The sequence below is a fragment of the Cornus florida genome, unplaced genomic scaffold (genome assembly GCF_030987335.1).
Source record: "Cornus florida cultivar Cherokee Brave unplaced genomic scaffold, ASM3098733v1 CherokeeBrave_3.0.0_Hap2_Chr04, whole genome shotgun sequence".
Taxonomy (NCBI): Eukaryota; Viridiplantae; Streptophyta; class Magnoliopsida; order Cornales; family Cornaceae; genus Cornus; species Cornus florida.
In genome coordinates, this window is record NW_026775574.1 from 58942915 (window position 1) to 58955344 (window position 12430).

At 27.7% G+C, this 12430-nt stretch overlaps 1 long non-coding RNA gene and 1 other non-coding gene across 2 annotated transcripts; one reads left to right on the plus strand and one right to left on the minus strand.

Moving 5' to 3' along the window:
- On the plus strand, positions 1 to 9369 carry LOC132303326 (uncharacterized). Its single transcript, XR_009481172.1, has 3 exons — positions 1 to 705; positions 2410 to 2518; positions 8635 to 9369. It is a non-coding gene; the product is annotated as an uncharacterized LOC132303326 (long non-coding RNA).
- A 2081-nt stretch (positions 9370 to 11450) lies between these two features.
- LOC132305839 (small nucleolar RNA R71) lies at positions 11451 to 11557 on the minus strand. The gene has a single exon (XR_009481713.1). It is a non-coding gene; the product is annotated as a small nucleolar RNA R71 (small nucleolar RNA).
- Between the last annotated feature and the right edge of the window lie 873 nt (positions 11558 to 12430).

Below are 12430 nucleotides of genomic sequence, written 5' to 3' on the forward strand. Positions count from 1 at the left end.
CAAGAAAATGACGAAAGCAAGCTTAATGTCACGCCCCGCCTATGGAGGTTGTGCCACGCAGGCGACACGCAGACGCTGAGGAGGACGCTGCATGGCAACTGCATGGCAAGTGGAGTTTCTAGAGTCTTCCGGAATAGTCTAGAGTTATGTGGAAGATTCTAGATATGTGTAGAAATGTGTAGAAGTGTGTGGAAGGTTCTAGAGTTCTCCAGAGTTGTGTGGAGTAGTATGGAGAATTCTAGAATGTTGTAGATACTAGTAGATAAGTATGGAAGTGTGAAGAAGGTGGGAGAAGATTCTAGATAATCAATCTCCACCGTTGGTTAGAATGCATCCTAGCCGTCCATTAGGGATGGGGATGCCTATAAATAGAGGTAGGACTTCATTTTGCAGGGAACAAGTCCTGGAGTGAGTCTTGAGAGCCTTGTAGAGAGCTTGAGTGTTAGCCTTGTACAAAGCATTCTTTGAAGTAATAGAAGTGTTTTTTCCTTGCCAACTTAAGTGCCTTAGTGTGTGTGAGTGTGCAAGCCAAGTAAGGAGAGGGCGAGGGCAACTACAACACTAGTAAGCGCACGAGGAGAGTGTGTTGGCTAAGGTGTGCACGGGAGTTAGGTTGACCAAGTACTTGCGAGAGTGAAAGCAACGTCTTGGTGCCGCACAGGAGCAGCTAGAGTGGTGCTGAAACTCTAAGCCCGTGACATTAAGGTCGGTGGCTGTCACTCTTTGATTAGAATTCTGTCAGTGAAATATTTGGTCAAATTGGTAAGCATAGTGTCATTTTACTGTTTTGTTAATAAACAATTTATTATCATTTCAGATATTAAAAAGGGGAAATTGTTTTTCTATTAAATTTCTATTGTTGACATTAGTAGATTTTGTTTGTATTAGCCAAGTGTTTGACTGTTGGGTGAGTATATTATATAAATCAGAACCTTATGATGTGTTTGTTTGGAGGGAAGGATTGGGGAGGGATGGATGAGAGGGTGAATAAAAATATTTTTTCGCATTTGGTTAGAGGAAAGAGAAAAGAGGGAGGAAGCAAGGAGGGATGAAACATCCTCTCCTTTCTTTGTATTTTTCTATCCGCCCAAAATTGGAAGGAAGAGGAGAGAGAAATAAGTTACTATTAATAGAAATATGTATTTTTCATTTCTAACCTTCCTATAAACTTGGAATAAATATAGAATTTTTATAATTTTAAATAATAAGGGTATATTGGTAAAAAAAAAATATAAAAACCCTCTTTCTTTTCTTTTCAAACAAACAAAAATAATGTGTCACCTAATCTATCATTTCTACTATACATTCCATCAAATCAAACAAAATTTAAGGGAGACATCTTCTCTTCCCTAGGGATGACTCATCTATTTCTTCCCCTCTCCATTCCATCAATTTTTTCATTCCTTCAACCAAACAGAGCATAAATAATATAAGTAGAATTATGAAATATAAAAAGTTTATTTAAAATATTGACAAACATCATTAAAGATTAGTGGAATTTATCCTTTCTTAAACTTTGTTGAAAGGGTAATATTTTTTTAGTAGTAAGTATTACTAGTTAGATAAATTTTGCGTGGGTCATATAGTTTGAAATATGATACAATAATGAATATATATATGTTCAAACTTCACGTGGGTGGGACCAGGTTTTAAAATTGGTCCTGCAACATTAGTTGTAGGATGGTTACTCGTCATACAAGATGTCACGTGGTCCCAGACTCGTGATTGAACGAGAACGAGTCTGTGTTATGGTTCCTGACTACTTAGTAATTTATCTTTATTTACAAAATATTTATGAAATAAATTTTGTGTGGGGTAGTCCACCCATGCAAAATTTGAAATATGTGCATCAATATATGTTTATATTCACAAACATATATGTAATGGCGGAGCCAGTGGGGCCAATGGACTTCATTGGAATTTTTTTTTATTTTAGTATTTTATACATAAATTTTACTCCTCCGTCCCTTATTAATTATCCATTTTTATTTTATAACTTTTTATGAGAATATGTAATCAATGCATTGTCTCCTTTCAAATTTTAACTTTTCAAAATGAACATTTAATTTGGGACATTCTACAAACGAAAAATGGACTACTAATATGAAACCGAGGGAGTGATAATTACAAAAATAGCCCAACTAAACCCCTAAAACATTCACAAAAAACCGTGATAAATATGTGGCCTAAAATAATTTTCAAATTTTAAAAAGACTCTTGTCGTTTCTCCTCCAATGAATTCTATAAAAATTTTAGAAGTCAGAATTCATAAAACATCCCTCTTTTGCTATTTCTTATTTTGGTTTTTTTATTTTTTTATTTTTTTTATTTTTTTTTATTTTATCATATTGTTGTTTATGGTTGGCCCTTCAATTTTTTATTTTATTTTATTATTTTTTTTTTTTCTAGCTCTAGATACGTGAGTAAAACAGCAAGGAAACAAACAAAACAAAAGAAGATGTGATGTATGTGAGAAAAGAGAGAGACAAGCAAGAAAATGACAGAAGCAAGGTTCAAGGTTGGTGGCTGTCATTCTTTGATTAAAATTCCGTGTTGAAATATTTGGACAAATTTGTAAGCATATTGGTCATTTTACCCTTTTTTTAATAAAAAATTTATTATTATTTCAGATATTAAAAAGATAAAATTGTTCTTCTATTAATTTTTTATATTGCTTAAATTAATAGATTCTGTTTGTATTAGTCAAGTGTTTAACAGTAGGGTGAATCTATTATATAAAACAGAACTTCAAATGACATAAATAGAATTATAGGTCAAGTGTTTAATGGTAAATTTATTATATAAATCAGAATCTCAAAGAACATAAGTACAATTACAAAAAGTAAGAGGTTTACCTAAAATATTGACAAATAACGTAAAAGATCAGTGAAATTTATCCTTTCTTAAACTTGGTTGGAAGGTAATGTCTTCTTAGTTGTAAATATTACTCGTTGTTAGATGAATTATGTATGGTTCATAGGACACCCATGTAGAGTTTAGAATATGGTACACCAATAAATATATATGTTCAAAATTGATCCTATAACATTAGTTGTAAGATGGTTACTCGTCATAAATTATTAGGCCCCATCCGGCCCCATCCAAATTACAAGATGTGACGTGGTCCCGGTCTCGTGATTGAACGAGTCCATGTCATAGTTCCATTACTTAATAATTTATCTTTATTTACAAAGTATTTTTGAAATAAATTTTATGTAGGATAGTTCACCCCTAGGTAGTTAATTCGTGTATGATACGCGAATTAAACGTGTACATACGACATACGAATTTTAAACTATACTTTCATTTGTCGATGAGTTGAATGATATAGTAAAATATGCATTTTTTTTGTCCATCACCCCCTATTTAATGCGTTTATTCGTTTAGATTGCTCCGTTTAATTCGTAACCTAATTATTATTATTTTTTTTTCTTTCGTTCACGAACTTCTGTTTTTAATAGAGTATTTTTCTGAAACACAAGCTACCGTCTTTTGCTTAGTATAGCCATTATCTTTCACGCCATCAAAATAATGTTATTTGTTGTGCAATCTTGGGGAAGGTTGTGACCACTCTCTCACACAGTTGTTCTGCATATATTCAAGGTATCACTTTTTTTTTTTTAATCTTTTATTATTGTCACTCCAATGTATGATCTTTAATCAAAGTAATGAAAGATATACACACACACACACACACACACACTTGTAGAACACTATAATTTTGAAGTATCATAAGTTTTTAATGATATTTGTAGATATTTATAGTTTTTTTGTTTTGTTGTGGGATCGTTTGTAGATATTTATATTTGTAGATATTTTTTTTTGTTTTGTTATAGTTTTTAATGATCGTTTGTAGATCACCACACCACCTAAATGTTTTAGTAGAGTATCACATTATATACTTATGAATTTTTTTTTTTATGATTATTATATAGTGTCAATTGTAATATATTTATTTTATTATTTATTACATATTTTTTATTATCCTTACAAATATATAATATATAAGAATATAATAAGATGTGTATAGATGAATTTTCTATCTCGAATTTTTAGTATATATAACGTATTATACGCGTACGTATTCGTATTCGTATTTTTAAGTTTTCGTATTTTTTTGCCGAATTTTTTAAACATAGTTTTAAAAAAATATCGAATTACACTCGTACCTTTCTGTACCTGTATTTTTCCCGTATCGCATTTTACTAACTATGGTCCACCCACGTTAAATTTTAAATATGTGCATCAATATCTATCTATATATGTTTATATATATATATACTAATAAAAGGCACATGTGATGCACATAATAAATGTTTTGTAACTTATCAAAATTTTCTTTTCATATACTTTTTAATTATTTTATAAAAATTATTTTATTTTCTTTATATATATCCTTGGCTAATTAGATTTTCTTTTATTAAACAACTCATAATAAATAGGTAAATACATTAATTAATAAATATTTTTTATATTAAAAAATAAATACTCAAATTATTTTATTTTCCTTAAATATATCATTGTCTAATTAGATTTCCTTTTATTAAAAAACTCATAATAAATAGATAAATACAGGTTATATGTTATAGAGTTTTAAAGAAAAAAAAATAGTTAATTTGTGATAGAGTTTAGTTAATTTGTGTTAGTGTTTTATAGAAACTCTTTTAATATATCCTTATTTAATGTGATAGAGTTTTATTGAAAATAAAATAGGTAATTTGTGGTAAAATTTATAGAAATTATTTATTTTCTTTAAATATATATATCCTTATCTAATTAGATTTTTTTTTTTATTAAAAAACTGTAATTTGTGTTAGAATTTTAGAAAAATTATTTTACTTTTTATACCAATTAATAAATATTTTTTATATTAATAATTCTACTCTAATTAGATTTTCTTTAATTAAAAAACTCATAATAAATAGATAAATTGGTAATTTGGGTTAGAGTTTTATATAAACTATTTTAAAATTTTATTTTATTTTATTTTATTTAAATATATCCTTATCTAATTAGATTTCCTTTTATTAAAAAACTCATAATAAATATATAAATACAGGTTATATGTGATAGAGTTTTAAAGAAAATAAAACCACTAATTTGTGGTAGAGTTTTATAGAAATCATATTTTCTTTTATTAAAAAAACTCATAATAAATAGATAAATAGGTAATATTTGTTAGAGTAAACCTTTTAAAAACTCTTTTGATATCAATTAATAAATATTTTTTTATATTAATAATTCTTGTCTAATTAGATCACCTTTTATTATAAAAAAAAAAACTCAAAATAAAAGATAGATTGTGGTAGAGTTTTAGAAAAATTATTTTATTTTTTATATTAATTAATAAATATTTTTTATATTAACAATTCTTGTCTAATTAGATTTTCTTTTATTAAAAACTCATAATAAATAAATAAATAGGTAATTCATTTTAAAGTTTTATATAGAAACTCCTTTAAAAACTCTTTTTAAATCAATTAATAAATATTTTCTTATATTAATAATTCTTGTCTAATTAGATTTTCTTTTAATAAAAAAAATCATAATAAATAGATAAATTGTGTTAGAGTAATATAGAAACTCTTTTAAAACCTCTTTTTTATATCAATTAATAAATATTTTTTTATATTAATGATACTCGTATAATTAGGTTTCTTTTTATTAAAAAATCTCATAATAAATAGATAAATAGGTAATTTGTGTTAGAGTTTTATAGAAACTCTTTAAATATATCTTTATCTAATGTGATAGAGTTTATTGGAAAAAAATAGGTAATTTGTGTTAGAGTTTTATAAAAATTATTTATTTTATTTAAATATATCCTTGTCTAATTAGATTTCTTTTTATTAAAAAGTTATGATAATTTGTGGTAAAATTTTAGAAAAATTATTTTATTTATACATCATGTAATAAATTTGTTTTATATTAAAAATTCTTGTCTAATTAGATTTTCTTTTATTTTAACTCAAAATAATAAATAAATAAATAAGTAATTTGTATTGGTGTTTTATAGAAACTTTTTAAATATTACCTTGTGTAATGTAATACAGTTTTATTGAAAATAAAATGGGTAATTTGTGGTAGAGTTTTTTAAAAAATTATTTTATTTTCTTAAAATATATCCTTGTGTAATTAAATTTCCTTTTATTAAAAAACGCATACCTTATCCAATGTGAGATAGTTTATTGAAAATAAAATGGGTAATTTGTGGCAGAGTTTTAGAGAAATTATTTTATTTTCTATATCAATTAATAAATATTTTTTATATTAATAATTTCTTGTCTAATTAGATTTTCTTTTATAATAAATATATAATATGATAGAGTTTTATAGAAAATAAACTGCTAATTTGTGGAAGATTTAATAGAAATTATTTTATTTTCTTTAAATTTATTATTTTTTAGTTATATTTTCTTTTATTAAAAAAACTCATAATAAAAAGATAAATAGGTAATATGTGTTAGAGTAAATCTTTTAAAAACTCTTCTTATATTAATTAATAAATATTTTTTCTATTAATAATTCTTGTCTAATTAGATTTTCTTTTATTAAAAAATCATAATAAATAAATATATAGGTAATTTGTCTTAAAGTTTTATATAGAAATTCATTTAAAAACTCTTTTTAAATCGATTAATAAATATTTTTTTATATTAATAATTTTTGTCTAATTAGATTTTCTTTTATTAAAAAACTCATAATAAATAGATAAATAGGTAAATTGTGTTAGAGTTTAATAGAAATTATTTTGAAACCTCTTTTTTATATCAATTAATAAATATTTTTTATATTAATAATACTCGTATAATTAGATTTCCTTTTAGTAAAAAAACTTATAATAAATAGATAAATAGGTAATTTGTGTTAGAGTTTTATAGAAACTTTTTAAATATATTTTGTCTAATGTAATAGAGTTTTATTGAAGAAAAAAAAATAGGTAATTTGTGGTAGAGTTTTATATGAAATTATTTTATTTTCTTTAAATATATCGTTATCTAATTATATTTTTTTTTATTAAAAATTATAGTAAAAGGTAATTTGTGGTAGAATTTTAGAAAAATTATATTAGTTTATATATCAGTTAATAAATTTTTTTATATTAAAAATTCTTGTCTAATTAGATTTTCTTTTATTTTTACTCAAAATAATAAATAGATAAATATGTAATTTATGTTAGAGTTTTATAGAAACTTTTTAAATATATCCTTATCTAATATAATAGAGTTTTATTGAAAATAAAATGGGTAATTTGTGTTAGAGTTTTAAAGAAATTATTTTATTTTCTTTAAATATTTCCTTATCTAATTAAATTTCCTTTTATTAAAAAACTTATAATAAAAGATAATTTGTGGCAGAGTTTTAGAGAAATTATTCTATTTTCTATATCAATTAATAAATATTTTTTATATTAATAATTTCTTGTCTAATTAGATTTTATTTTATTAAAAAATTGATAATAAATAGGTAATTTGTGTTAGAGTTTTATAGAAACTTTTAAATATATCCTTGTCTAATGTGTTTTATTGAAAATAAAATAGGAAAATTATTTTATTAAAAACTCTCAATAAAAGGTAATTTGTGTTAGAGTTTTACAGAAATTATTTTATTTTACCTATTTAATTTTAATTGATAATTGATTTGTGTCAAAGTTAACATATTTGAAATTGAATTATCATTAGCACTCTAGCATTACTTAAGAATATTTCAAAAGTTGCAACAAGAAACTTCATGAGATATAGTTTTTCAAGAGAACAATCATTTTCATTGATTTGTGTCAAAGTTAACATATTTGAAATTGAATTATCAATAGCACTTGTACTATTACTTAAGAATATTTTAGAAGTTGCAACAAGAAACTTCATGAGATACAATTTTTCAAGAGAACAATCATTTTCACAGTTTATCTCTATTCATTCTGCAAATTCCTCATAAGATTTTACCACGTCGGTTTAAATAAGTACGGAAACCTACCACTTGATGCGCCTAGATGTAATGTCTAATCCACTGCCCAACCTTATCATGAGGATGTAAAAAAAAAAAAGCAAAAAAAAAAAAAAAAAAAGAAAGTATGAGGATAATATGTGGTGAATTAATTATTTATGCACCAATTGATTTATTTCAATATTTTATACACCAATTAATTTATTAAATATTTTACTATGCATTAACACTTTTTTTTACTAAGCAAATAATAATTAATTTTATTAATTTATAAAAATTGAGTTTATTAATTTATAAAAATTGAGTACAATATGTATTCTTTGCATATAAAGCAAATAATAATTAATTTATTAATTTATAAAAATTGATATTCTTTGCATATGAAGCAAAAAATAATTAATTTATTAATTTATAAAAATTGATATTCTTCACATATGAAACAAATAATAATTAATTTATAAAATTAAGTACAATCCTCTAATCCTTTGTTGGTTGGATCCATGTGCTAACGAATCTTGATCTCGATTTTAGATGTGCTTATTGTTATTCATCTTCAGAGAATTTGTGGAAGAACGGAACTGATAAGTGCTTAAATGTTGCACATTTCAGCACCTAAGTTAGGGTATTTTAGTCTTTGCATCTATCTTAATTTCATGTTTTAGTCCTAATTTATGTTTATGTGTATTTCAGGGCGATAAAGTTAAAATGAGTTAAGAACGGTCCATTAAAGCCTTTTTGGAGTCAAGCAAAGATATTCAGAAAAAGTTCAGAAAATGACAAAAAGAGGTCGTAGCCCATTGCTCGTATAGTGTGTTTATTCTTCGAAAGTGGTAAATCTCGAGCCTTTGATGATGTTTCCAAAGATGAAGAAGCAAACCAATTAGCCCGGAGCCAAGATAGAGCTAAATAAGGCTTAAAGGAAATTTCCAACTCTTGGGGGATCGATTCCCCAGGGTGGGGGATCGATCCCCCAGGACTTGGCAACATTACAGATTTTTTTTTATTGTTTGGGCTTATTTTGTGAACTATTGGGCTTCAATAGGGTTGTTACTTAAGGCCCAGTGAGCCATTAGATTAGGGTTAGTATTTATTTTATTTAGGTGAATATTATTTTTTGATTAAGTTTTTTTAGTATTCTGTATCGATATTTTTATTCTCTGGAAAAACACGGGAAAGAGGAGAAAAAGCAAGAACAGGCTGGGGTTTTGAGAAGAAGCTCAGAGATGATGAATCCAAGGATGGAGATTATTCTATCTTCAACTCCATCAACCATGAGTGGCTAATTCTCCTACTTAGGGTTGGATAAACCCTAAGCATGTAACCTATTCTCTCTCTCTTTTCATACTTTTTGGGGATTTATTTATGTAATTGATGTATAGGCTTGAATAACATGATTTAATTCTTTCAATTGTTTATTCGTATTAATCTCATGTTGTCTTATGTGTTATTGATGAATAAACAAGCTATACACTTGAATTCCTTGTAAATTGATTCTTGTGATGTCTATGCATGTGGTTAATTAGTTGTAATCGTGTTCAAATTGATGAAAAATTACTTTTATTTGATGGATGGCACTATATGTTTAGGTTAATTTATTGTCTAATTAGTTTTAAATTCATGTTTAATTCGTTTAATTTAAGATTAATTAATTTAATTGCAATTCAATTATTAGATAAGTAGACCATCCATACTTATGTTTGAATTCTATACTTTTTGTCACAATTGCATTATCTTCTAGATTAATGTAAGCTAGAATTGTAACTTGAATTGATGGACTATTCTTTGGATTGGTGAATTGCACTACACTTAGTTTATTTGTCATTAGGTATGCAATTCAAGCTTGAAATTGATGCTTCATACTTTTCTTTGCAAGTATTAGCTACATTAGAATTACATTTAATTATTTCCCCAATTAGTTGAAAGTGAGTGAGCTAAGGAATGTGCTTAGTGGTGAATCCTACACCCTAAGTCTCTTTCCAATCTTTTATACTCTACTCTTTATTTGCATTATTAAGTTTAAAATTAGTCTAATCACAAAACCAAACCTTTTTAGCAATCACATAAGTACTAAAGTAGAATTCAATTCTGAAAAACCTATAATTGTTTAGATCTCTTGGGACGATCCCTACTCACTTCATACTCCATAGTATAAGTGTTTAGTGGTTTTATAAATTTTAAAATATGGTGCCCACTTGACATTATTTCTAAACCTAAAGTGTTGTGTATTATTTTGTGCACACGCTTGGTCGCACCATAGTTTTGGCGCCGTTGCCGGGGATCTAATGGTTTTTAAAAGAATTGAATTAGACATTAGTTCTTTGTTGATTGTTTACTTTTAAGTCATTTTAATTTTTATTTTCTCATTTGATTTGTCAATTAGGTATTTGAAGCAAAGTGGAGCAAACGCTAGACTTGGAAGCAATTAAAAAAAAAAAAATTGAAGTTGCTTAAGGACCATTTGTAAGTTTCTCTTTAATTTTTGTGCTTAATTGTTTACTATCTTGCATGTTTTGGACAGCCCAATTGGAGGCTTAAATTGAATTATTTTATTTTTAAGTCCAAGCATACCTTCTTGTAGAAGGCATCGGCCCGTGTGGAGGCATTTATTTGTTTTAAGTGCATTGATATTATTGAGGAGTTTGGGAACATCGTATGTGGAGGTTGAAATTTTGAAATGTTGGTGTGTTGACTTGTTCTAGTGCATGCATGGTCGTAGATCACTTAATCATCCTCTTGCTCCTGTAAATCAAAATCTCGAAATTTTTTTTCGGCGTTTAAGAAGTAGTATTAGGGATAGTCATCTTAATTTTTCAAATTTTGATCTTCCATCACCTTTAATGGAAGACCCAATAAATCCAATTGAAGATCCCATTATAGATCTTGGTCATGTGGATCATAATGATGTGCACCACCCACCACAAGTTCATATTGTGGATCCTCAAGGTGTGCATCCACCCTTGGGAATGCCACAACTAGTTAATCATGCGGTGTAACAACCTAATCTAGGGATGCCAAGGCCAAATGTTGTTCCCCCAATTGGTGAGCAACAACAACAATATGTTCAAATGGCATACCCTCAACAAGGTCAAATGGCATATCATCAACAAGGTCAAATGCCATATCCTCCTCTTAATCCTCTCAATCCTCCAATGGTCCTTAGGGATCGTTACACTCCAAATCAATATAATGCACCCACTTGCATTCAATTGCCAAATTTCCGTGCTCATCATTATGAGATTAAGGCTTCTACCATTAACATGTGCCCCCTTTTCTATGGGTTGAGCAATGAAGAGCCTTATAAACATTTAGATGAGTTCTTGGAAGTTTGTTCCACCGTGAAAATCACGGATGTTCCGGAAGAAGTCCTAAAAATGAAGCTTTTCCCTTTCACTCTTCGAGATAAAGCTAAATATTGGTTTAACAACTTGCGACCAAATACAATCACCTCTTGGGCACAATTGCAACAAGAGTTCCTAAAAAAGTATTACCCCGCAAGTCGAACCAATACCATGAGAACTTTCATTCGTGAATTTACACAACAAGAAGGAGAACCCCTTCATGAAGCATGGGAACGTTTGAATAACTTGCTACGGAAGTGTCCACGTCATGACATTCCTAAGTGGCAATTAGTTCAATGTTTCTTTTCAAGTTTATCCGATGCTAATAAGGGCATTGTTGATGCTTCTTGTGGCGGAAGCTACATAGAAAGAAATGAAGATGCAATTTGGCTTCTTTTCGAAAAAATGAGTGAAAACTCAATGCATAGATCTTCATCTTCTAGGGGTGGTCACTTAGCAAATATGGGAGGCAAGAAAGCTCTAAATCAAATAGACTCTTCCATGGAAATTGCCGTCGAGGTCAAAAATCTTACTCAAAGATTTGATAAATTCCTTTTGAATCAAGGTCCGGCAATTCAATCTTATTCTCATCCTTCCAAAGAAATGTGCATGACTTGTTTTAGTTACACTCACCATACTTCAAATTGCCCTCTTGGACAAGTCATACCAAGTGAGTCTCAAGAACAAGTAAATGCAACTTTCATTCATCAAGGGAACAACCCTTATTCCAATACTTACAATCCGGGGTGGAAAAATCATCCTAACTTTGCATGGAGAAATCAAGGAGATGGTGCAAACCCTCCCCAAAATCAAGGTTACCAAGCAAAGTATGTTCCCCCACATCTCCAAAATCAAAATCAGAATTCTCAAGGTTACCGTCCTTCATTCTATCCTCAGAATGTGAATCAATACTCCCAACCTCAAGCATCAAATTCTCAATCCTATTCTCAACCTCAAGCATCAAATTCTCAATCTTACTCTAATCCAAATCAAGCGCCTCCTAAAAGTTCCGCTTTTGAGGACAAGGTCTTGCAAGCCTTAGGTGATCTTCGAAAAGATAATCAATTGTTTCATTCTCACTCTCAATCAATTGCAAAGCTTGAAGCTCAAATTAGGCAATTAGCTAATTCTTTAAATGTGAGAGAGAA